This window comes from Nycticebus coucang, chromosome 5, assembly GCF_027406575.1.
Source record: "Nycticebus coucang isolate mNycCou1 chromosome 5, mNycCou1.pri, whole genome shotgun sequence".
In the NCBI taxonomy this organism is placed as follows: domain Eukaryota; kingdom Metazoa; phylum Chordata; class Mammalia; order Primates; family Lorisidae; genus Nycticebus; species Nycticebus coucang.
In genome coordinates this window covers 48,249,898-48,276,533 of record NC_069784.1, presented here as the reverse complement: position 1 = coordinate 48,276,533, position 26,636 = coordinate 48,249,898, and positions in this window count along the sequence as shown.

Genomic DNA, 26,636 nt, shown 5'->3' with positions numbered 1-26,636 from the left:
TGGGCACTTGGGCTTCTTCCATGACTTAGAAATTATGAATTGGGCTGCAATAAACATTCTGGTACAGATGTCTTTGTTATATTGTGACTTTTGGTCTTCTAGGTATAGACCTAGTAAAGGAATTATAGGATCGAATGGCAGGTCTATTTTTAGGTCTCTAAGTGTTCTCCAAACATCCTTCCAGAAGGAACGTATTAGTGGGCATTCCCACCAGCAGTGTAGAAGTGTGCCCTTTCCTCCACATCAATGCCAACATTTCTGGTTTGGGGATTTTGTTATGTGGGCTACTCTTAACTGGGGTTAGGTGATATCTCAGAGTAGTTTTGATTTGCATTTCTCTGATGATTAAGGATGATGAGCTTTTTTTCATGTGTTTGTAGATTTTGTGTCGGTCTTCTTTAGAGAAGTTTCTCTTTAAGTCCCTTGCCCACCCTGAAATGGGGTCACGTGTTCTTTTCTTGCTAATAAATTTGAGTTCTCTGTGGATTCTGCTTATTAGACCTTTATCAGAGGTATAACCTGCAAATATTTTCTCCCATTCTGAGGGCTGTCTGCTTGCTTTACTCACTATGTTCTTGGCTGTGCAGAAGCTTTTTAGTTTGATCAGGTCCCAGTAGTGTATTTTTGATACTGCTTCAATTGCCTGGGGAGTCCTCCTCATAAAATATTCACCCAGGCCGATTCCTTCAAGAGTTTTCCCTGCACTTTCTTCAAGTATTTTTATAGTTTCATGTCTTAAGTTTAAATCTTTTATCCAGTGAGAGTCTATCTTAGTTAATGGTGAAAGGTGTGGGTCCAGTTTCAATCTTCTACAGGTTGCCAGCCAGTTTACCCAGCACCATTTATTAAATAGGGAATCTTTTCCCCACTGAATGTTTTTAATTGGCTTGTCAAAGATCAAATAACAGTAAGTAGCTGGAGCCATCTCTTGGTTCTCTATTCTGTTCCAGACATCTACTTCTCTGCTTTTGTGCCAGTACCATGCTGCTTTGATCACTATGGATTTATAGTACAGTCTCAGGTCTGGTAGCGTGATTCCTCCTGCTTTGTTTTTATTGCTGAGTAATGTTTTGGCTATTCGAGGTTTTTTCTGATTCCATATAAAACGAAGTATTATTTTTTCAAGATCTTTAAAGTATGACAATGGAGCTTTAATAGGAATTGCATTAAAATTATATATTGCTTTGGGCAGTATGGACATTTTAACAATGTTGATTCTTCCCAGCCATGAGCATGGTATGTTTTTCCATCTGTTAACATCTTCGGCTATTTCTTTTCTTAGAGTTTCATAGTTCTCTTTGTAGCGATCTTTCACGTCCTTTGTTAGGTATACTCCCAAATATTTCATCTCTTTGGCACTATTGTGAAAGGAATAGAGTCCTTGACTATTTGTTCAGCTTGGTTATTGTTGGTATATATAAAGGCTACAGATTTATGGGTGTTGATTTTGTAGCCTGAGACATTGCTGTATTCCTTGATCAATTCTAAAAGTTTTGTAGTAGAATCCCTAGTGTTTTCCAGATATACGATCATATCATCTGCAAAGAGTGAAAGTTTGATCTCTTCTGACCCTATGTGGATACCCTTGATCGCCTTTTCTTCCCTAATTGCAATGGCTAAAACTTCCATTACAATGTTAAAGAGCAATGGAGACAATGGGCAACCTTGCCTGGTTCCTGATGTAAGTGGAAATGATTTCAATTTAACTACATTCAATACGATATTGGCTGTGGGTTTGCTGTAGATGGCCTGTATTAGTTTAAGAAATGTCCCTTCTATACCAATTTTCTTAAGTGCTCTGATCATGAAGGGATACTGGATATTATCAAAAGCTTTTTCTGCATCAATTGAAAGAATCATATGGTCCTTATTTTTAAGTTTGTTTATGTGTTGAATTACATTTATAGATTTACGTATATTGAACCAGCCTTGAGACCCTAGGATAAATCTGACTTGGTCATGGTGTATAATTTTTTTGATGTGTTGTTGGATTCTGTTTGTTAGGATCTTATTGAGTATTTTAGCATATATATTCATTAGTGATATTGGTCTATAATTTTCTTTTCTTGTTGGGTCTTTCCCTGGTTTGGGGATTAAGGTGATGTTTGCTTCGCAGAGTGTGCTGGGTAATATTCCTTCTTTTTCTATATTTTGGAAGAGGTTTAGTAGTATAGGTACTAGTTCTTCTTTAAATGTTTGGTAGAATTCTGACGTAAAGCCATCTGGTCCTGGGCTTTTCTTTTTAGAGAGATTTCGTATAGTTGATGCTATCTCAGAACTTGATATAGGCCTGTTCAACATTTCCACTTCGTTCTGGCTAAGGCTTGGTAGGTAGCGTGCTTCCAGGTATTGGTCAATTTCTTTCAGATTTTCGTATTTCTGAGAGTAGAGTTTCTTGTAGTATTCATTAAGGATTTTTTGAATTTCTGAGGGGTCTGTTGTTATTTCATCATTACCATTTCTGATTGATGAAATTAGAGATTTTACTCTTTTATTCCTGGTTAGGTTGGCCAAAGGTTTATCTGTTTTTTTGATCTTTTCAAAAAACCAGCTTTTGGATTTATTGATCTGTTGTATATTCTTTTGTTTTCAATTTCATTTAATTCTGCTCTGATTTTGGTTATTTCTTTTTTTCTGCTGTGTTTGGGGTTGAAGTGTTCTTCTTTCTCCAGTTGCTTGAGATGTTCCATTAAGTTATTGACTTCCTCTCTTTCCGTTTTCTTGAGGAAGGCTTGCAGTGCTATAAATTTCTCTCTTAGAACTGCCTTTGCAGTATCCCAGAGGTTCTGGTAATTTGTGTCTTGATTGTTGTTTTGTTCCAAAAATATGGTGATTTCCTTCTTAGTCTCATCTATAACCCATGTATCCTTCAGCATAAGGTTTTTTAGCTTCCATGTTTTTGTATGAGTATGCAGATTCCTGTTGTTATTCAGTTCAACTTTTATTCCATGATGGTCTGAGAAGATGCAAGGAATAATTTCTATTTTTTTTAATTTGCTGAGGTTAGATTTGTGGCCTAGGATGTGGTCGATTTTGGAGTATGTTCCATGGGCTGATGAGAAGAATGTGTATTCAGTTTTGTTGGGATGAAATGTTCTGTAGATGTCTGTTAAGTCCAGATGTTGAATGGTTGAGTTTAAATCTAAAATTTCTTTGCTTAGCTTCTTTTTGGAGGATCTATCCAGGACTGCTAACAGGGTGTTAAAATCTCCAACTACTATGGAAGTGGAGGAAATCAAGTTGCTCATGTCTGTTAGAGTTTCTCTTATAAATTGAGGTGCGTTGTGGTTGAGTGCATAAATATTAATAATTGAGATCTCATTATATTGAGTATTACCTTTAACAAATATGAAGTGTCCATCCTTATCCTTAATTATTTTGATTGGTTTAAAGCCTATTGCGTTTGCGAACAGGATTGCGATGCCTGCTTTTTTCTGCTTTCCATTTGCCTGGAATATAGATGACCATCCCTTCGCCTTGAGTCTATATCTGTCTTTTAATGTAAGATGCAATTCTTGGATGCAGCAGATATCTGGCTTGAGTTTTTGTATCCTGTCCACCAACCTATGCCTCTTTAGAGGACAATTTAAACCATTCACATTAATTGAGAGTATTGATAAGTCTTTCGAGAGACTGGTGGACATTTTTAATCCTTTTGCGACTGTGGAAATTGGAATTTGATGAAAAATTTTTTGTGTGTGTTTACTTTTGTGGTGGAGAATTACACTGGTCTTTATGGAGGATAGGTCTAAGAATGTCCTGGAGAGCTGGTTTAGTTGTGGCAAATTTCTTCAACATGTGAATGGCGTTGAAGTATTTAATTTCTCCGTCATAAATGAAGCTCAGTTTAGCTGGGTACAGGATCCTGGGTTGAAAGTTATTTTGTTTTAGGAGATTAAAAGTCGATGACCATCCTCTTCTAGCTTGAAAGGTTTCAGCAGAGAGATCTGCAGTTATTCTGATATTCTTCCCCTTGTAGGTAATGGTTTTCTTTCATCTGGCAGCTTTCAGAATTTTCTCCTTCATATTAACTTTAGTGAAATTGATTATGATGTGTCTGGGGGATGTCTTATTTGGGTTGAGTCATGCTGGAGTTCTGAAACTGTCTGCTATCTGAATTTCAGAATCTCTTGGCATGTCTGTAAAGTTCTTCATAATCTCATGGAGAAGAGACTCTGTGCCTTGTGAAGCCACTTCGTCACTTTCGGGGATCCCTATAAGACGAATATTGGTTTTCTCCAAATTATCCGAGAGCTCTCTGAGAGAGTGGTCTGTTTTTGCTCCCATTTCTCTTCTTCTTTGAGGGTTTGGGAGCGTTCAAAAGCTTTGTCTTCAATGTCAGAAATCCTTTCTTCTGCTTGCTCCATTCTGTTACTAAGGGATTCTGCTGTGTTTCTCAGATCTTTGAGGACTGCAACTTCTTGTCTCAATTTGTCAAAATCTTTGGTCATTTGGTCTTTGAATCTATTGAATTCTTGAGATAACTTTTGCAATTCTAATTCGATCTTATTTGCTATCCAGATCCTGAATTCAATTTCTGACATCTCAGCTATTTGTTTGTGCATGGGGTCTTGTGCTGTTTCTGCCCCATTGATCCTTGGGGGAGTTGATCTACTCTGATTATTCATATTGCCAGAGTTTTTCTGTTGATTTCGCCTCATGGTTGTTTTTCACCATTGCCTCTGGCTGTCCTCAGAGTTGGGGAGGTGTCTCTCCAAGATTAGACCCCAGCGGGATCACTCTATTGTTGCTGGATCTTTGTAGGGAGTGACCCTGTGTAGTTCCTCTGGGGCTGCTCTAGCTAGGGAGTTCTGGTTGTAGAAGCAGCTCCGGTTTGTTACACACCCGGATCCAGCAACAGGGCTGGGAGTGGTGCGCACGGTTCTGGGAGTGCCAGGAGCCCAGTGATTTTGGCACAGAGAGCCCAAGGCTCCAGCAGTCTCTGGCCAGGAGAAGAGCTCTGTGCAGAGGCAGGGAGGTCTCCAAAGGGCACGCAGCTACCAGAGTCCCTGTCCAGATGAACGGGCTAGTGTGGAAGCTGGGAGGACACAGGAGGGAGGATGCAGGGTTGAGTGGCTCCCACAGTTCCTGGTCTGGGAATGTGGAGGCCCGGTGGGTGTGGGTGACTGGTCGGGGGTCGCTGCACAGCTCTTATGGAGGTCTGGGCGGCGCCAAGCCCAGGAGTTTGAGGTTGCTATGAGCTGTGACATCACGGCACTCTACCCAGGGCAACAGCCCAAGGCTCCAGTGTGCCAAAGCTGTCTCACTCTGCCCCTAAGGATTAAGGCTGTAAGGCAGCTCAGTCCCCGCCTTTAGGCTGCTCAGTCACTAGGTTACTTTGACCAGCCCAATCCTTGCTCTGAGACCCTGAGGGCGGAGCTTGCTGGGGCAGTTCTTTCACAATGGCTTCCTGCGCCCAGCTCAGTGGCTCAGTCTGGGGCCCCAGACAATGCCCAAAGTTCTCCACACTCCTGCTCAAGCTCTCCCCAAGGCAGTTCAACTGAGTGCCAAGTCCAAGAACACCGAAACAGTTCACAGGTAAGGCCTTTCCGGTTTGCAGTCTCACTGCTGCTTGTACTTACGGTTGCCGGCGTGATTAGGTCGATCAAACACACGCAACCACTTGCCAGTTTTCCACTGTTTTTGTCCTCCTCTTGGGGTCCAGAAGTCCCTTGCTGGCTCCCTGTATCCTCAAAGGGATGATTATAGGCAGATCCCACCCGCCAGAGATGCCTGGAGTCTTATCTCCCCAGACTCGCTGTTCCCAGTTGCAGGGAAGCTGTTACTCGGCCACCATCTTTCTAAAGTCTTCTAAACATCATCTTTACAGAGTCACTGTTGCTCTGGTCAGAGAAGAACATTTTGGACCCTGGCTCTGCCAGCAACAAATTTCCTCCTCTGCCACCATAGTTAATTAGTACATTGATTGGCTGGGTGCTGTGACTCAGGCCTATAATCCTAGCACTCTGGAAGGCTGAGGCAGATAGATCACTTGAGCTCAGGAGTTTGAGACTAATCTGAGCAAGAGCAAGAACATGTTTCTAATAAAAATAGACAAACTAGCAGGGCGTTGTGTGGGTAGCAGGAGACTCGGCTACTTGAGAGACTGAGGCAAGAGGAAAACTTGAGCCCAAGTTTGAGGTTGCTGTGAGCTATGATGCCCTGGCATTCTACCTAGGGTAACAGAGTGAGACTTCGCCTCAAAAAAATAAAAAAAAAGAAAGAAAGAAAGAAAAGAAAAGAAAAGAAAAGAAAAGAAAAGAAAAGAAAAGAAAAGAAAAGAAAAGAAAAAGAAAAATTAGTACATTGATGAGGAACTTTCTGAGAAGAAGCTCGTGTGGTGTGGTGTCAGGGATTCCGAGGTCTGGAATCAGATGTGGGCTGCATCCCAGCTGTGACAGATGACTTGGGTAAAGAGTCAAATACCTGGAGTTTAAATTTTCTGTATGTAGTGGGTATAATGACAGTATCATGGGCACAAATGTGGGTAGCACCGTGAGCAGGTCACCGGCAGCGGGTGATGTAATGATGTGAATTGGACAGTTCCAGACTGAAGGTGTGATTCCTGTGTGCAGGCTGAGAGAGAGCTCACACAGCTTCTCTGCAATCCTGCCCCATTCTTGGGGGAGGAGGGAGGCTCACAAGTGTCCTGGGTTCTCGCAGAGGAGGTGTTGCCACACAGGGTCAAAGGGCCTGAGCTGAGTTTGGAGGTGTAGAGGGCACCCCTCTTCCTGGTGGCCTGGGACCAGTGGGTTCCCCAGAGGCTGTTCCAGTTCTTGGCACAGACACCAGGCACTACAGAGACACTCCTTGGCACCTTCTCATCCATGGGAGCCTGCAGGTGCATGGGCAAAGCTGGCCAGTGTCCCCCAGGAGAGGAACTACTTTCCTCTCAATATTCCTTGATTTTGTAAATCAAAAGCAATGATTTTTACAACGTTGCCTCTGAAAGAGGCCTTAAGACCCTCATTGAGAAACCAACAACCTGCACGATGATTTTCTTTCCTTTGCATTCCTGCTGGAACATCCCAACTCTCCCCAAAGCACAGATTCGTCCGGTGGAACCTGGAGAAGGTTGGTGGCAGACATGGAAGGGGAGGGGAAGATGGGAAGGCTGTGTCGTCAGCACATACTCCCCCTACTTAACGGGTGCACCCTATATGATTGACTATTACTATTAATGTTAATTATTATTGTTATTTATCCACAGATGCCAGGGGAGATACCGCCAACCCCTCATGGAATGCGTTTAGGCACCACCATCAGTAGTTTCCAGTCCACCCCCAGCCTCAAGGTCCTGGGGGTCAGAGTCCAAGGCTTGTTCTGTCTTAATAATCCCAACTGGTCAAGGGGTGCTGTTTGGATCACTTGAGTTCATGGACAGAAACATTTTAATATTTTAAAAAATATTAGTTATTCTCAAGTGATCCTCACCCATCAGATTCTCTTTCTGCTGCAGAGATGGAATCCAGGACTTCTTAGAACAGAGGACCCTTGTGGAGGCCTGCAGGTCCATGAGGCCAGCCAGACACCTAGAGGCATGTGGCCTGGTTTCCAAGCTCTGTGACCTCTGGAAGCCACTTGATCTTCCCTGAGTCTCAGGTTCTTCATCTAAAAATGGCTGTAATAATAGATGGGTAGCCAGGAGGTATTCTCAGCAAGGTAATCTTCCTGGCTTTGCCCTGATTCTGGCATTTTAGGGCCAGTGAGAGGCCAGAGGGTGGACATGTGGCACACGCAGGCCTTCTCAGCGCTTTCATATCACATGCTGTGCATGGTCACATCCAACCCAGGCCATAAGCCATGACACTGGAAACAGGGTCTTAAGTTACCACGAGTCTCTGGTGTCTATGAGCGCTCCCTTCAGCTCCACAGGATCCCCCAAAGATAGTGTGGCCACTGCCTGCCCTCCTGTGTCCTGCCTGAGCTCAGCAGTGAGCATCTCTCTGGGTGGATCAGGCAGATGGCAGCTCCCCCAGCCCACTCTGTTTTCCACTCTGTCACCAAGGTGATGCTGAGCATGGGTCTTCTGCAAGAGCAGAAAACAGGTGCTGGGTTCTCCCAGGTCCATTAGTTGCTAAGTTGGAAGCTGCCCTGACTCCTGGAGCCCAAGGTGCAGGCAGACACAGGGGCCTGGGGAAGGGCAGCTCTCGGAGTCTCATGCCCCTGTGCTTGCTGGCCTTGCTTTCTCCCCATGTGTGCTGGCTGCCCCAGTCACTTGGAGGTGACCAGTTGGTACTGCATTTCTCTGGCAGGGGAAATGTGGCCAGAGAGGTCTGCCCCTGCCCCAATAGCTCCTGCAGCCACCTCCAGAGGCAGGGAAAATGGTCTTCCATTAGGTGGTCCCAGAGCCCACTGCCCCACCCCCAAACACCTCCCCTCCTTTCCAGCCACAGGATCTAGAATTCACTTTTTTGAACACGTGCAGGATTGTGGGCATTGACCTAGGCCATGGAAAACTGACTGTAGTCCCTGATCGTGGAACCCACAACCTAGTTGGGCCACTACCAAGTAAAAGGAAAATTATAATATCACACAACAACAGCCATGATAGGGGTATGTGTTGGCTGCTTTTTATCAACCTGCCTGGGGTTGAGCCAGAGCCCCTGGAGGAGGGGCTGCTGGGCACCACATTGAGAAGGGACTGTCCTGACGGCAATGTCTGCTACAGAAGGGAAGATTATAGCCACGTGTGGGCCAAGTACTTACTGACCTTGCCTTAGGCCTTAGTTTGAATGAGTATATCAGATTCTTCTAAGAAGCTGACAACTGGAACTCATATCATTTTGATTACAGCAAACATTTATTGATTATTTCCCACATGTCAGGCATAATCCTGATGATTTCACAATGACCCTCCAAGATAAGCAATTTTTTTTTTTTTTTTTGGCCGGGGCTGGGTTTGAACCCACCACCTCTGGCATATGGGACCGGCGCCCTACTCCTTGAGCCACAGGCGCCGCCCGATAAGCAATATTTTTATCTCTACTTTCTATATGAAGAAATGGAAGCCCAGAGAGGTTAGATGACTTGCCCATAAGCTCAGCCACCAAATCTCAATGCTGGAAGGAATTTTGGTGATCAGCTTGTCTGAACCCTCCTCGACAGGTAAGAGGAAGCCCAGGGAAGAGAAGAGGTTTTCCAGGGTCATTTGAAGCTGAAAGTCTGAAGGTGGAAGGAGAGAGAAGGTCCAGAGCTCCAGCTGGCCTGGGAAAAGGGCTGTGGGCAGCCAGGAAGTATTCTGTCTGGGAGAATCGGGCACAATTATTTACAGTGAGACAAGCAAGGCAGAAGTTAAAGCTTGCTAATTGTCTCAGCATCCATTCTCCCTTGTTTCATTTTAATAATAAACATGGCCGAGTCTAAGCTGGGCACATACCTGCCCCACTATAAATGGCATCTCTCAGGCTCCTTTGCGGTAGATGTGGCTGTGTGACAAAGTTTAGGCTAAAAGATGTGAACACAATCACCTCTATGTCACCTTTCTAAAGACAGAGCTGCTGCCCTCACTCCCCTTCCCGCCTGGAGGCCTCCTGTGGAGGGCAGCAGGGCCAGGGCCCATCTCCCAGGCCCATCTCACTGCACAGAGTTGTCTACTCAAGAGAAAAGCATCCTTTACCAATTGTATATCTGCCTCAGAAATGCTCTGCGCCCCTTCTGCCCTGAGCTGGCTCCATGGATGCACCCAACCACAAGGGGCCAGGACCTCGAATCCTGCCACGGGCTTGGAAGGTAAAGAGCCTTTGGTGAGTAGCAGTAATAACACAATGGTTTCCTTCGCAGTCCTGCCCGGGCCAGTCCTGAGAAGAGTTGTCTTCTACTAAATGAAGGGTGAAAGCCACAGTCCTTAGAGCCCTGACACACAACAGCTGGTCCGCAAACCAGTCTGGAAGCAGAAAGGCCTCTTCAGGTCTCCACATGCCCTGGCACGCCATAGACTCTCCAGACAGGGTCCAGGACTGCATGCCCCTCACCTCTGCCTTCCTAACACCACTCAGGACCAGTAAGAGTAGAAGTCCAGCCCTGGGGGACAGACAGATGGAGCAATGGAAAGGTGGGTGGGTGAGCACAGGAACTAACAGCAGAGCTCTGGGACTGCTGGAGCCTCCCCGCTGCGGGAGGCCTGCCCGTGCGGCTGGATGCCCCTGAGTTTGCAGCTCTGGTTTCTTAGCCACAAGTCTTGCATTGTTCTAACCCAATTACACAAGCACCGAGCTGACTGAGAACCTGCCAGAGCTGGGCTCTCTGCTGGGCACTTTGGGGCAACAGACACGCGTGCCTCTTGCTGGAGTTCTTGGCCCAGAAGGACTGACAGACAAGTGCCCGTGAATGATCCACCCACAGGAAGTAGCACAAGTGCTTCAGTCAGAGCAAGCCTGTGCGGGGAGCACCAGGGAAGCAGCACCAGGGAAGGAGCTGTGGTTTCTGCTGCCCAGGGTGGGTGTGAGGGCGGGAGGGGAGAAAGAGTTCCTGCAGAGGTGACAGGTGAGCAGAGCTTGGATAGGGATTCCAGGTGAAGGGACTCACCAAAGCGTGACGCAGGTGCAGGACACCAGGCCGCGGTCACGCAGGCCGGGCCCAGGGGCAGGGACAGTTGCCTGGCAGAGGACAAGCTCTGGTTACCAGCTGAGTAGCTTAGCTTGAAACAGAAGAGCAGGGCCGGCCTCACTGCTCTGGCTGTTTACCTTGGACAGTCATCTGTCTCTCTGGGCCTGACGCCCTCATCCATGAATGAGGGAACCAGAGCTGCGTAGGTAGCCCAGAGCCACCGCAGGGGGCAGCTGTGTGTGCAAGGTGTGGCTGTCGTCTTTGGGAGCTCCAGGGCCAGGTTCTGCTCTGCCCAAGGGACTCTGGCACTTGTCGGCTGGCTGGCTGGTTCCCCAGGTCTCACCTTGGGGGCCTGGGGCTCCCACTTCTCTCTAAAGGTGAAGTGGTGACGTCAGCCAGGCCCCTGTGGACTTTTCCCACCAGCTCTTCCTCCTCTTCTCAGGCACGGATGACAGAAATGTACCCAGGCAGCTGCAGAGAGAAAGGGCCTTTGACTAAGGGGGGCTGGGAGGGGCTGGCTGTATTTGTTGACTATAAAAATGTCAGCTCCTTTGGGCAGCTTCTTGAATCAATATTTGCTGTTCTGAGGCTCAGTTCAAATGCTCAGTAATCCACTCGGCCTGGCCTCTTCCTCCCTCACCTGGGTGAGGACTCACACCCACAAATATTTGGCAAGGCCCTTGCTGACCGGAATGGGGAGCCTGCTCCACGCCCTCCCATCCCACCCGAGAGGGGCTGCCTTGAGAACTCTGTGGCCCCGAAGTCGCTCACTAGAAAGGAGGGGTCCACGAGTACAGGATTGCTCTCAGCTTCATTCTGTTCTTTCCAAAAATAGACAGAAAAGCAACACCCTCTTCCCACCATTGTGCATTCAGATAAAAGAGGGGATGTGCAAGGGTTTCCTCATTGTCAAGCAGCCCAGCATCGCAGCAATAAGGACATGGTGGTGGCGACGAAGGTGGCAGCCTCTGCCGAAGCTTTCCAGGTATCCCTGTCCAGCTGAGGATCCTCTAGCCCAGGTTTGTGGCAGTGATCTGAGAGCGTACAGATTCTTGGACATTGCCCCTGGAAATCTTTGCACGAACCTCTGTTCTCAATCTGAGTAGTTCAGGCCTCTCTCTGGTAAGGGGCCAGGAAAACTTCAGTAGAGAAATATGGGGCCCTGAGGGTTGACGGATCTTGATCTCCTACCTAATGCTGTGTGCCTTTTGACCAGTTACTTAACTTCTCTGAAACTCTGACTCTCATCTGCAAAATGGAGAGACAATGCCCGCCCTGCACCCAGCAGGGCACTTAGCACCTCGGGCATCACAAGTGTTCCCTCTCTGTGTCATCTGACACCAAGGGTGGCCTGGGGCGAGGGGTGCCCACCGAGTCTGACTCACAGAGCACCTTCCCTGGCTCATAAATGTTTCCAGCCTTATGATCACTGCGGATGGGAACACGGCTCCCCCACCTGCTGCTGTTTGCCCGGAGTTTCTGAAAAGATGGCTATGCCTTTGAGGAGGTTTCAGTGGGAGAAGTCTCAAGCTGACTATGAAGCCACAGTAAAACTTCAACTAGGGCCAAACCCATAGTGCAGACACAGAGCCCCTGGAAGCCACAGGGCTCCCCAGATGTCACTCTAAGGGTGCCCCATCCTGAGGCCTGATAGGCTGCGGCCACAGCTGCAGTTGATCTGATGCTTACAGAGCCTGTGCCCCAGGCTCAGGGCTGGGGTGGTCCCCAGCGAATGGGGGAGGAGGCAGCTGCTCCTTCTCCAGCAAATGGCTTTGCCTGGCAGTGTATCCGCACTTTCCCAGCTACGCCCAGAAGGCTTCATGTGAGAGAGTTTCCCTCTCTTATACATAAACAGTCCAAGAGCAAGGGGTCCCTGGGCCAGCCAGGGTCCAGCAGGGTGCATCATGCTATCCCTCCCCCTCTCTCTGCTGGATCCAAGCTATCTGTCCTGAGGTCTCCCCACCAGGCTGAAAAAGAGAATGAGGGAGGACCAAGCCAGCACTGAGAGTAGTCATCAAAACAGTGCTCCTCCGGGTGGTGCCTGTGGCTCAAAAAAGTATGGCGCCGGCCCCATATACCAGAGGTGGAGGGTTCAAACCCAGTCTCAGCCAAAAACTGCAAAAAACAAACAAACAAACAAACAGTGCTCCTCCGGGTGGTGCCTGTGGCTCAAAGGAGTAGGGCGCTGGCCCCATATAATGGAGGTGGAGGGTTCAAACCCAGCCCCAGCCAAAAACCGCAAAAAAACAAACAAACAAAAAAAAAAACGGTGCTCCTCTAAGCTGCAGCCAGGGGCCGGCAGGATCAGAATAATCTGAGTTACTTGGCCTAGACAGGTGGATTGCTTGAGTTCAAGAGTTTGAGACCAGCCTGAGAAAGAGTGAGATCCTTTCTCTAAAAAAAATGCAAGTCTTCAGTACCATGGCAGAACACCTGCACCAGAATCTTCTGGGTGAGGCCTAGCGACATGCACTTTAACAAGCATCCCAAATGATTCCTGTACACGTTGAAGGTTAAGGACCCGACCCAGATCCCATGTTTAATACTTGCTTGCTCTGAAATAACTTGAGTTTATTTTAGTTGAGGTATAACTTACACATAGTGAATCTCAAACTTATCAGTTTTAATGAATGCAATGCAAGACACAGAATATTCCCATCACTCCAGAAGGTGGGGTCAATCCAAACCTGCCCTCCTAGACAATCCACACCTCCAAAACACTGCTCCTCGGACTCCATCACCCCAGGCTAGTCTTCCCTCTTCTCAAACCTCATATCACTGAGTACAGGTAACGGGTACATTTCGGGGGCCAGCTTCTTTCTCTCATGCATTTCTGAGATTCGTCCACATTGAAGTATGTGTCAGCAGTTCAGTCCTTTTTAGGGCTGAGTAGTATTTCATGGCATGAATATGTCATAGTTTTGTTTTCTGTTCTCCCATTGATGGATATCAGGCTGTTTAAAGTTTTGGGCTATTTTGAACCAAGCAGCTTTGACCATTTGTGCACATATGTCCTCATTTCTCTTGTGTCATAGGCCATTGAAACAGGGTGTGGTAGGCAGAATTCTAAATGGCCCTTATGATCTCTGCCTCCTGGCCCTACAACCTGTGCAGTCTTCTCCTCTTGAGTGTGGGGAGGATCTCTGACTTATTTCTAAGGGAAGTGGACGTCACCTCTATGATTACATCACATGGAATAAGCCTCCACCGTAGCAGATGGAGTGAGAGCTCCTGGCTGGCTTCAGAGAAGAAAGCTGCGATGTTCTGGGAGACAGCCATGTGGAGACCAGATATAGGGGCCTCTAGAAGCTGCAGGCAGCCCCCAGCTGGCAGCCACCAAGGACGCGGAACCTCAGCTTTACAACCACAACTGATTTCTGCCACCAACCACGTGAGCTTAGAAGATGACCCCAAGTTCCAGAAAGAAACAAAGCCCGGACGACACTTTGATTCTGTTCTTGTGAGACCTACCCCGTTTCCCCGAAAATAAGACATCCTCCGAAAATAAGACCTACTTACAGGAAAGATAAGACGTCCCCTGAAAATAAGACCTAGTACATCTTTGGGAGCACACCTTAAAATAAAACGCTGTCTTATTTTCGGGAAAACAGGTAAGTACAGGTCCCAGCCAACCTGTGCTGAACTCCCGGCTCACACAGACTGTGAGGTAATTAATATATGTTGTTTTAAGTTGCTAAGTTCGTGGCGATTTGTTACCGATTACTGATACATGAGGAAAGGAAAATCACTTTAACAAATGGATTGTGGAAAAGCTAGAAAGTTATCAGAAAAAAAGCATTAAAGAACATCTTTCTGACCTTGGGGTAAGAAAAAGTTTCTTCAAGAGGACTCACAAAGTATCACCATAAGAGAAAAAAATTAATAAATTGGATTTCAACAAAATGTTTAAAACTTTTGCTAAATAAAAGACACCATTGAGAAAATACATACTTAAGCCACAGGCTTGGGAGAAGATATTTGCAACACATAAAATTGACAAAAGGACTTATACCAAGCATACAGAGAAACTCCCATGACTGAATAATAAATCAAACAAGCCAATGCAAAAAGAACACAGAAGATGGACAAATGGCCAGGAGCCCATGACAGAGCACTCGACCTCACTAGTCACCAGGCAAGATGCAAATTAAACCCACACAGAGATGCCACCACAAACCAGCAGCGATGGCAAAAATAAAAAAAGACAATATCAAATGCTTAAAGACGAGTAGACAATAAATGTTGGTGAGAATGTGAAGCAACTGGAATTCTCAGACATTGTTAGAGGGAGTGTAAAATGGTGGAGTTACTTCAGAAAACGGGAGTTTCTTCGAAAGTCAAACATCTCCCTTCATTTGATTGTACAGCTTACAGGAATAAAATGACATGCTTTCATCAGTAACTAGCATTTGAAATCTGCTTTTTAAAAATCAGTGTTATAAATGTACATGATTCATAAGACTTGAAAAAAGAGAAGTTGTCTGCGACTCCCTATCTCCCTTTGCCAAGAGGCTAATCATTTCAATTCCATTAGTCTTTTCTTATTTTCACTTTTTCAGGTTTTTCAGTCTGATTAACTTTTCTAGGGAAGGTGAGGATTTAGTTCTCTTTAACCACCACTGTTGCAATACCAGTATCTCTTCCCCCATTCCACCCTTCTGGTGTCGTGATATCTAAATTGTTGTTGGAGGTTAGCATTTATAACATTAGTATTAAATTCTATTAATATAGTAAGGACTGAGCCATGCACTGCCCTGTCACTATTTTTTTCTTTCTTGGACCACTTTTGGTTTTCCTTGAAGTTTCTTGTTTAACTATTTGCTTTAATTTTAATCTTATCTCTAGGTCCTCTATTAGTTCACACTATACTAAAAAGCAGAGTCTGAAGTAAAAATTAAAGTGCTCAGACTGTGTTTGGGAGACGCAAAACCAGACCCCTGAGGATGAGGAGAAAGGAAGGGAGGCAGGGAACGATGTGAAGCAAGAAAAATGATGTCACCACACTTGGCTACTGCTGCATAAGGAGCCACCCAACCACACAGCAGGTTGCCCAGCAGGTGTGTCCATCTAGCACCTGAGATCTCTCCAGATGGGCTGTGGGGATAAACCATGCCTCAGTGTCCTCCAGAGAAAAAAAAGTGATTTATCTGCCTGCCTCCTTTTGTCTCTGGTTTCTTACCTGGTACAGTTCATCCCATGAATTTATTCCCGTGCACTTCCACATTGCATCATCCAGTCCCTTCATGGGCTGCCCACTTGGGATATGGATTTCCCACCCTGAGGTATAGTGTTTTAACCAACAATAGGAGAGAGTTTGGAGGAAACAAACTCTGGGAGAATGGCTAGCTAGCCCAGCCACATAAATAGCTAGAACAAGTTTTATAGAGTTTGTGTCTAATACAACTTTCCATATACTTATGACTTACACACCCCCAGCTTCCACCTATCCATCCAAAACTCCTCTCACTCATTCAAACATCTCCAGCTTCCTGCAGCTCTGTCTCTGGATCCATTTGATCTGCTCCACTTGGGACTGGTTGGCCTGTACACTTGGTGCTTAGATGTCGGCCCCAAATCTCTTTTCACCATCATTTTCTTCCCCCTTTTCAAGTTGAAACGGTTTCCTGAATTCTATATTTTCTTCTTTCCTGGTTTATACTTTTGTTTTACAGGAGCCCTTCTAAGGGCGCATAGTACAAGCAAGGTACAGTGAAGTTCAAATGGGCCTTACTAGTGAGCCTCAGCCTTAAAAAGGCCAAAGAGTCAAATGCCTATTTCAACATAATTGATGGCATCTGTGAATTTCAGATAATCAATTATCATGTGACCTTGAGGGTTACATTACCGTCATATCTAATTAATGTTAATGTCAGTAATGTGAATAAGCCATGCTATTCAAATTATTGTTAATATTAGAATAGTTACCTTCCAATGTAAGTAATCATTTCAGATATATTTTGAAGTGAGAATCTCCTTGTATGCTTAAAGTTTTAAGTCAGTGAATATAAATGTATTTGTATATTGAAAAATTAAAATGTCACAATAATTAATGAGTAATTTTATATATGAAAAAAATATTAAAAACATTTAAATAGTGGCTAGGCCTGGTGGCTCATACCTGTAATCCTAGCTGGGAGGCTGAGGTATGAGGATCACTTGAGCTCAGGAGTTTGAGACCAGCCTGAGTAAGAGCAAGGCCCTATCTCTACCAAAAACAGAAAAATTAGCCAGGTGTAGTGGTGGGCACCTGTAGTTCCAGCTCCTCGGGAGGCTGAGGCAGGAGGATTATTTGAACCCAGGAGTTTGAGATTGCTATAAGGTAGGCTGATGCCATGGCACTCTAGCCTGGGCAACAGAGTGAGATTCTGTCTCAAAAAAACAAAATTAAACTAAACTAAATGATATAGGAAAGAAGAATAACGATTAGATTATATCATGATTCAAATCATTAAAGAAATATCTGAAGTACTAGCTCTCATAACATTAACAAAATAAACTTTAAGAACTAAATTTAATTTACTTATTTGCCCTTAGGCCAAAAAATATTTCAAGAAAATTTGTCATGGTTTGTGAGGATATACTTTGTTCTCTCAACATTTCATGAGAAGAAAAGAACCTCCCAAACAATATACAACATCCTCCGTGATAAGTCATCGCCAACCTAGATATAATAAAGGTGTAAGTAAGCCTGTGGCTCAGTGAGTAGGGTGTCGGCCCCATATGCCGAGGGTGGCGGGTTCAAACCCAGCCCCGGCCAAACTGCAACAAAAAAATAGCTGGGCGTTGTGGCGGGTGCCTGTAGTCCCAGCTGCTCGGGAGGCTGAGGCAAGAGAATCGCGTAAGCCCAAAGAGTTGGAGGTTGCTGTGAGCCGTATGACGCCACGGCACTCTACCCGAGGGCAGTACAGTGAGATGTGAGACTCTGTCTCTAGAAAAAAAAAAAAAATTTAAAAAATGAGGTAAGCAAAACACATTTTCTTCTCACTGATCAAGTATTAAAGTAACAGACATCACAAAAGTGTTTTAAAATAGTTTCTTATAGTTTTGAGTTCTTGGAGGTTAAAAATGTAAACAATCAACTTATTGGAAGAAACATAATAGACTGTGATCAATTTTCAGCAATTAAATATGATTGTTGAAATTTGTTCAAACTATGAATTCCAGGTGATTTTAAAAACACATTCCTCATTGTATTCATGTTTATACCTATTAAAAAAGTTAATATTATAGTGAGCTTCCTCTCATATTAATAAACTTATATCAGCTTTCTTTCAATTAGTATTTCCATGGTGTTTCCAATTCCATCTTATCAATTCTTTTAACCTTTCTGGTTCTTATATTTCAACTGAATTTCTTGTAAACAGCATGTAGCTGAGTTTTGTTTTATTTTTTAATTCTGGCTGACAACATTTGCTTTTTTAATTGTGGTTTTTAGTTCACGTATGTTTTACATAACTGCTGAGGTATTTGGATTCAAGTCTTTTAGCTCCCTGCTTTGTCTGACTTTTTTCTCTCCTTTCTTATCTTCCATTCAATTAATCATGATTTTAAAATTATTTCCCCCCAGTGCATTAACTTTTACTTTTCTTTTAATGATTACCCTTGTAATTTACAACTCATGTCCTCAACTTATTAAAATCCACCATAAATTAGTACTTCTATTGCGTCCCAGGTAGGGTAAGGACCTGTGCGGCTTTCACTCCCTTTACTCCCTGTGCTTTTTGTGACATCTTTGTCATGTATTTCACCGCTTTGTGTATTTTCATCCCTATAAGAAACTATTAATATTATTACTGTTTGATACATCCATGGTCGCTGGGTTCACCTACATATTTATCTTGTCTGTTGCGCCCCATTCCTCTCCACTCTCAGTATTCCATGTGAGATAATTTTCTCTTCCTAAATAAATATTTGGTTTTTTGATAGTAGCAAGTTCTCTCAGTTTTCCCCCTGGACAATCTCTTCATTTCATATTGACTTTTAAAGGCTCGTTGAGCTTTCCAGTTGGTCTGCACGCGTCATTTCACAGACGCCAGGCCACTGCTTTCTCTTTTCCATTGTTTTTGTTCTAAACCTTCAGACTTACTGTTGCTCCTCGAAGACATTTTTTTTTTTCCTTCCACGGCCTCTAATTTTCTCTGCGTCTTTGATGTTCAGTCTCTTATGCTTATGCGTGAAATAATGATTTTCTATGAATTTATGATACTTGGGTTTTATGGAACTTTTGAATCTATTGTTTAATTTTTTTTCACAGTTTTAGAAAACGTGTGAAGTGTGGCTCTGAAAACATCCTTTAGGCCCTATTTTGTCTGCCCCGAGACTCTGATTATGTGCTGTTATATATTAGACTTCATCCTTGTATAACATATGTCTCCCATTCTTTTCTGGATTTTCCATCTCTTTTTTCTGTCTCTGCACTTCAGGGTGGGTATTTTCAATTAGTCTATCCTTCTGCTGGGGAATTCTCCTTTCTTCTGTGTATATCTACAGTTACAGCCATCTACGTTACCCTTAATTTTAGTTATTTTATTTTTTCTGTTCCACAATTTCCACTGGAGTTGTTTTAATAGACTCCAATTCTCCAGTGAAACTCTTCTTTTTGTCATCTTTCCTTACAAATAATAAACACACTTTAAAAATTATTTCAGATAATGCTGACATCTACATGGTCGAAGAGACTATAAGTTTTTTCTCTTAACTTTCAGTCATTTGATTCTATTTTCTATCTTCCTTAGGACTAAATGCTGAATATTGTACATAAAACAATTTTAGAAAGGGTTAGAATCTCTGCTTGATACTATGTTCCCTCAAAGAGGACTTTTTCTTTCTGGTAGAGTTAGAGAAGGAGCAGATTAAATTAACTGGTTTGGGATTGCACTTGTCAAGACAGGTTTTAGTCTTTTTGAACGTCATCTTGTTTTTGGCTTATCCTGACTCCTACAGTATAGCTTTCAAGAGTCCTAATGGGAGATCTAGAGTGTTAAGGCCCTGAACTCAAATTTTTGTTTCCTTAGCTTTATGAGACTCGGGAAAGCTCCGCTCAGCTTTCCAGACTTTTAGCCTTGTGCTGCTTCTAAATTGCAAGTGCCTCAGGGGAAAAGCACTGTAGAATTCTGGGTTCATCTCAAAATCATATATTCCTTTGATATTCTGGCCACACAAGTCCAGACACCTAACTCTGACTCTCCATCTAGCTGTCTAATGTTTCAAAGACATTTATTTTTGTATTTTGTTTTGCTCTTATAAGTTTTCTTGGTGGTGAGGGGCTAGAGTGCAACCAGTCAACCAATCATTATCAGAAGTATAAACTTTACTAATGTCATTCAGCGTGCGACTTCTGTACTCTGGATGTGCAGAAACAGGCAGAAGATTTTGTTTTTTAAAGATTGTCACTACAATGGATTAATGACGAATGAATGAAAAGGAATGAGGTGGGTGAGCATGGGAAGGCAATGTCACCAAGAGGATGGTAAACTTGGCAGAAACATTCATAGAGTTAGACTGACAGCGATTCCGTGGGGAAGGCCCTGGATGATCTGGAAATCCTAATCAGAACATTCTGCACGCTTCCTTAAGTTGCACATTAAAAAATGTAATTATAACAGTATATTTTTACAAAAGTAAAGGCCAAAGCAAGAAGATAATGAGCTCTTCTCATCATTCTTTTTCAGTCCAAGAGAAACTACATGACTTTGGAACTATTTTGTCATTGACTTATATGAGATGGTCAGAGAAGATGGCATAGCAGCCATCACATATTTAAAAAAAGTTCAATAGGGGTGGCTCCTGTGGCTCAAAGGAGTAGGGCGCTGAACCCATATGCCGGAGGTGAAGGGTTCAAACCCAGCCCTGGACAAAACTGCAAAAATAAATAAATAAATAAATATAGCCGGGTGTTGTGGCGGGCACCTGTAGTCCCAGCTACTTGGGAGGCTGAGGCTAGGGAATCGCTTAAACCCAAGAGTTTGAGGTTGCTGTGAGCTAAGATGCCATGGCACTCTACCAAGGGTGACAAAGTTAGACTCTGTCTTTAAAAAAAAAAAAGGCTCAATAAAAAAAATGCCCTAATGCTGTATGTTTCTAGTATGTTTCTTGTATATTTCTGTATTAAGGTAGTGAGACCTGCTAACACCCAAAGGTAGATTGCAGAGAAATTAATTAATTTGCTGGACTATGCCGAAGAAGTAATCAATGTGGTGGGCCTTTGAGAGGAAAATTTTTTCTTGAATTATACATGTTGAAAAGATCCTCTTTTCCTTCTACTTTAGAAAAGATGCCTATATTGGGGTGCATGCAATGACATCTTACACACAAATGTAAATGTACAGATTTTGTTATCTCCTTATATTACTGTATGTACATTACATTCTTTTTTTTTATTGTTAAATCATAGCTGTGTACATTAGTGCAATCAAGTGGTACAATGTGCTGGTTTCATATACAATCTGAAATATTCTCATCAAACCGTTCAGCGTAGCCTTCATGGCATTTTCTTAGTTATTGTATGTAGACATTTGTATTCTGCCTTTAGTAAGTTTCGCCTGTACCCATTCTAAGATGCACCGTAGATGTGGCCCCACCTACTACCCTCCCTCCACCCTAACCTCCCCCCTCCCTTCCCCTTCCTTGGCCCTTTCCCCATAGTCTTGTGCTATAGTTGGGTTATAGCCTTCATGTGAAAGCTATAAATTAGCTTCATAGTAGGGCTGAGTACATTGGATACTTTTTCTTCCATTCCTGAGATACTTTGCTAAAAAGAATAAGTTCCAGCTCCATCCATGTAAACATGAAAGAGGTAGTCTCCATCTTTCTTTAAGGCTGCATAATATTCCATGGTATAAATGTACCATAATTTGCTAGTCCCTTTGTGGGTTGATGGGCACTTGGGCTTCTTCCATGACTTAGCGATTATGAATTGGGCTGCAATAAACATTCTGGTACAGATGTCTTTGTTATATTGTGACTTTTGGTCTTCTGGGTATAAACCTAGTAAAGGAATTATAGGATCGAATGGCAAGTCTATTTTTAGGTCTCTAAGTATTCTCCAAACATCCTTCCAGAAGGAACGTATTAGTGGGCATTCCCACCAGCAGTGTAGAAGTGTGCCCTTTCCTCCACATTCACGCCAACATTTCTGGTTTTGGGATTTTGTTATGTGGGCTACTCTTACTGGGGTTAGGTGATATCTCAGAGTAGTTTTGATTTGCATTTCTCTGATGATTAAGGATGATGAGCTTTTTTTCATGTGTTTGTAGATCGTTCGTCTGTCTTCTTTAGAGAAGTTTCTCTTCAAGTCCCTTGCCTACCCTGAGATGGGATCACGTGTTCTTTTCTTGCTAATACGTTTGAGTTCTTTGTGGATTCTGGTTATTAGACTTTTATCAGAGGTATAACCTGCAAATATTTTCTCCCATTCTGAGGGCTGTATGCTTGCTTTACTTACTGTGCTCTTGGCTGTGTAGAAGCTTTTTATTTGATCAGGTCCCAGTAGTATATTTTTGATACTGCTTCAATTGCCTGGGGAGTCCTCCTCATAAAATGTTCGCCCAGGCCGATTCCTTCAAGAGTTTTCCCTGCACTTTCTTCAAGTATTTTTATAGTTTCATGTCTTAAGTTTAGATCTTTTATCCAGTGAGAGTCTATCTTAGTTAATGGTGAAAGGTGTGGGTCCAGTTTCAGTCTTTTACAGATCACCAGCCAATTCACCCAACACCATTTATTAAATAGGGAATCTTTTCCCCACTGAATAGTTTTAATTGGCTTTGTCAAAGATCAAATAACGGTAAGTAGCTGGATTCATCTCTTGGTTCTCTATTCTGTTCTAGACATCTACTTCGCTGTTTTTGTGCCAGTACCATGCTGTTTTGATCACTATGGATTTATAGTACAGTCTCAGGTCTGGTAGCGTGATTCCTCCTGCTTTGTTTTTATTGCTGAGTAATGTTTTGGCTATTCAAGGTTTTATCTGATTCCATATAAAATGAAGTATTATTTTTTCAAGATCTTTAAAATATGACAATGGAGCTTTAATAGGAATTGCATTAAAATTATATATTGCTTTGGGTAGTATAGACATTTTAACAATGTTGATTCTTCCCAGCCATGAGCATGGTATGTTTTTCCATTTGTTAACATTTTCAGCTATTTCTTTTCTTAAAGTTTCATAGTTCTCTTTGTAGAGATCTTTCACGTCCTTTGTTAGGTATACTCCCAAATATTTCATCTTCTTTGGCACTACTGTGAAAGGAATAGAGTCCTTGACTGTTTTTTCGGCTTGGTTATTATTGGTCTATATAAAGGCTACAGATTTATGGGTGTTGATTTTGTAGCCTGAGACATTGCTGTATTCCTTGATCACTTCTAAAAGTTTTGTAGTAGAATCCCTAGTGTTTTCCAGATATACGATCATATCATCTGCAATGAGTGAAAGTGTGATCTCTTCTGACCCTATGTGGATACACTTGATCGCCTTTTCTTCCCTAATTGCAATGGCTAAAACTTCCATTACAATGTTAAAGAGCAACGGAGACAATGGGCCAACCTTGCCTGGTTCCTGATCTAAGTGGAAATGATTTCAATTTAACTCCTTTCAATATGATATTGGCTGTGCGTTTGCTGTAGATGGCCTCTATCAGGTTAAGAAATGTCCCTTCTATACCAATTTTCTTAAGTGTTCTGATCATGAAGGGATGCTGGATATTATCAAAAGCTTTTTCTGCATCAATTGAAAGAATCATATGGTCCTTATTTTTTAGTTTGTTTATGTGCTGAATTACATTTATAGATTTACGTATATTGAACCAGCCTTGAGACCCTGGGATAAATCCCACCTGGTCGTGGTGTATAATTTTTTTCATGTGTTGTTGGATTCTATTTGTTAGGATCTTATTGAGTATTTTAGCATCAATATTCATTAGTGATATTGGTCTATAATTTTCTTTTCTTCTTGGGTCTTTCCCTGATTTGGGGATCAAGGTGATGTTTGCTTTGCAGAATGTTTTGGGTAATATTCCTTCTTTTTCTATATTTTGGAAGAGGTTTAGTAACATAGGTACTAGTTCTTCTTTAAAGGTTTGGTAGAATTCTGACATAAAGCCATCTGGTCCTGGGCTTTTCTTTTTAGGGAGATTTTGTATAGTTGATGCTATTTCAGAACCTGATATAGGCCTAATCAACATTTCCACTTCATTCTGGCTAAGTATTGGTAGGCAGTGTACTTTCAGGTATTGGTCGAGTTCTTTCAGATTTTCATATTTCTGAGTAGAGTTTCTAGTAGTATTCATTAAGATTTTTTTAATTTCTGAGGGGTCTGTTGTTATTTCATCGTTACCATTTCTGATTGATGAAATTAAAGATTTTACTCTTTTTTTTCCTGGTTAGGTTGGCCAAAGGTTTATCTATTTTATTTATTTTTTCAATAAAACACCTTTTGGATTTATTGTTCTGTTGTATAATTCTTTTATTTTCAATTTCATTTAATTCTACTCTTATTTTGGTTCTTTTCTTCTGCTGGGTTTGGGGTTGGAATGTTCTTCCTCCTCCAGTTGCTTGAGATATCCTATTAAGTTATTAACTTCTTCTCTTTCCATTTTCTTGAGGAAGGCTTGCAGTGCTATAAATTTCCCTCTTAGTACTGCCTTTGTAGTGTCCCAAAGCTTCTGGTAATTCGTGTCTTTATTGTTGTTTTGTTCCAAAAATGTGGTGATTTCCTTCTTAATCTCGTCTATAACCCATCTACCCTTCAGCATAAGATTGTTTAGCTTCCATGTTTTTGTATGGGTATGCAGATTCCTGTTGTTATTGAGTTCAACTTTTATTCCATGATGGTCTGAGAAGATGCAAAGAATAATTTCTATTTTTTTAAATTTGCTGAGGTTAGATTTCTGGCTTAGGATGTAGTTGATTTTGGAGTATGTTCCGTGGGCTGATGATAAGAATGTGTATTCAGTTTTGTTGGGATGAAATGTTCTGTAGATGTCTGTTAAGTCCAGATGTTGAATGGTTAAGTTTAAATCTAAGATTTCTTTGCTTAGCTTCTTTTTGGAGGATCTATCCAGCACTGCTAGAGGGGTGCTAAAATCTCCAACTACTATGGAATTGGAGGAAATCAAGTTGCTCATGTCTGTTAGAGTTTCTCTTATAAATTGAGGTGCATTTGGTTGGGTGCATAAATATTAATAATTGAGATCTCATCATATTGAGTATTACCTTTAACAAATATGAAGTGTCCATCCTTATCCTTAATTATTTTGATTGGTTTAAAGCCAATTGTGTCTGCGAACAGGATTGCAACGCCTGCTTTTTTCTGCTTTCCATTTGCCTGTAGTATAGATGACCATCCCTTCACCTTGAGTCTATATTTGTCTTTTAATGTAAGATGCGATTGTTGTATGTAGCAGATATCTGGCTTGAGTTTTTGTATACAGTCAGCCAACCTGTGTCTCTTTAGAGTACAATTTAAACCATTCACATTAATTGAGAATATTGATAAGCCTTTTGAGAGTCCGGTGGACATTTTTAATCCTTTTGTGACTGTGGAAGTTGGAATTTGATCAAAATTTTCTGGGTGGGTTTACTTTTGTGGTGGAGGATTACACTGGTCTTTATGGAGGATAGGTCTGAGAATATCCTGGAGAGCTGGTTTAGTTGTGGCAAATTTCTTCAACATGTGAATGTCATTAAAGTATTTAATTTCTCCGTCATAAAGGAAACTCAGTTTAGCTGGGTACAGGATTCTGGGTTGAAAGTTATTTTGTTTTAGGAGATTAAAAGTTGATGACCATCCTCTTCTAGCTTGAAAGGTTTCAGCAGAGAGATCTGCAATTATTCTAACATTTTTGCCCTTGTAGGTGATGATTTTCTTTTGTCTGGCTGCTTTCAGAATTTTCTCCTTCATATTAACTTTAGTGAAATTGATTGTGATGTGTCTAGGGGATGTCTTATTTGGGTTGAATCATGCTGGAGTTCTGAAATTGTCTGCTATCTTAATTTCAGAATCTCTTGGCATGTCTGGAAAGTTCTCTTTAATAATCCCATGGAGAAGAGACTCTGTGCCTTGTGAAGCCACTTCGTCACTTTCAGTGATCCCTATAAGATGAATATTGGTTATCTTCGAATTATCCCAGAACTCTCTGAGAGTGTGATCTGTTTTTGCCCTCCATTTCTCTTCCTCTTTGAGAGTTTGGGAGTGTTCAAAATCTTTGTCTTCAATGTCAGAAATCCTTGCTTCTGCTCGCTCCATTCTGTTATTGAGGGATTCTACTGTGTTTCTCAGATCTTTGAGGGCTGCAACTTCTTGTCTCAATGTGTCAAAATCTTTGGTCATTTGGTCTTTGAATTCATTGAATTCTCGAGGTATCTTTTGGGTTACTGCTTGGAATTCTAATTTGATCTTATTTGCTCTCCAGATTCTGAATTCGATTTCTGACATCTCAGCTATTTGTTTGTGCATGAGGTCTTGTGCTGTGTCTGCCCCATTCATCTTTGGGAGAGTTGATCCACTCTGATTATTCATGTTGCCAGAGCTTTTCTATTGATTTCGCCTCATGATTGTTTTTCACGGTTGCCTCTGGCCGTCCTCAGAGTTGGGGAGGTGTGTGTTCAAGATTAGACCCCAACGGGATCACTCTATTGTTGCTGGATCTTTGTAGGGACTGACCCTGTGTAGTTCTTCTTGGGCTGCCCCAGCTAGGGAGTTCTGGTTGTGGAAGCAGCTCTGGAGTCTGACACACCTGGATCCAGCAACAGGGCAGGGGGTGGTGCACACGGTTCTGGGAGTGCCTGGTGCCCAGTGACTTTGGTACAGAGATCCCAAGGCTTCAGCAGTCTCTGGCCAGGAGATGGACTCTGTGCAGAGACAGGGAGGATTCCAGATGGCATGCAGCTACTAGAATCACTGGCCAGATGCGCGGGCCGGTGTGGAGGCAGGGAGGGTACAGGATGGAGGATGCAGGGTTGTGCGTCTCCCGCAGTTCCTGGTCAGGGCATGTAGAGGCCCGGCAGGTGTGGGTCTTAGGTCGGGGGTCGCGGCGAAGATCTTATGGAGGTCCGGGTAGTGCCAAGCCCAGGAGTTTGAGGTTGCTATGAGC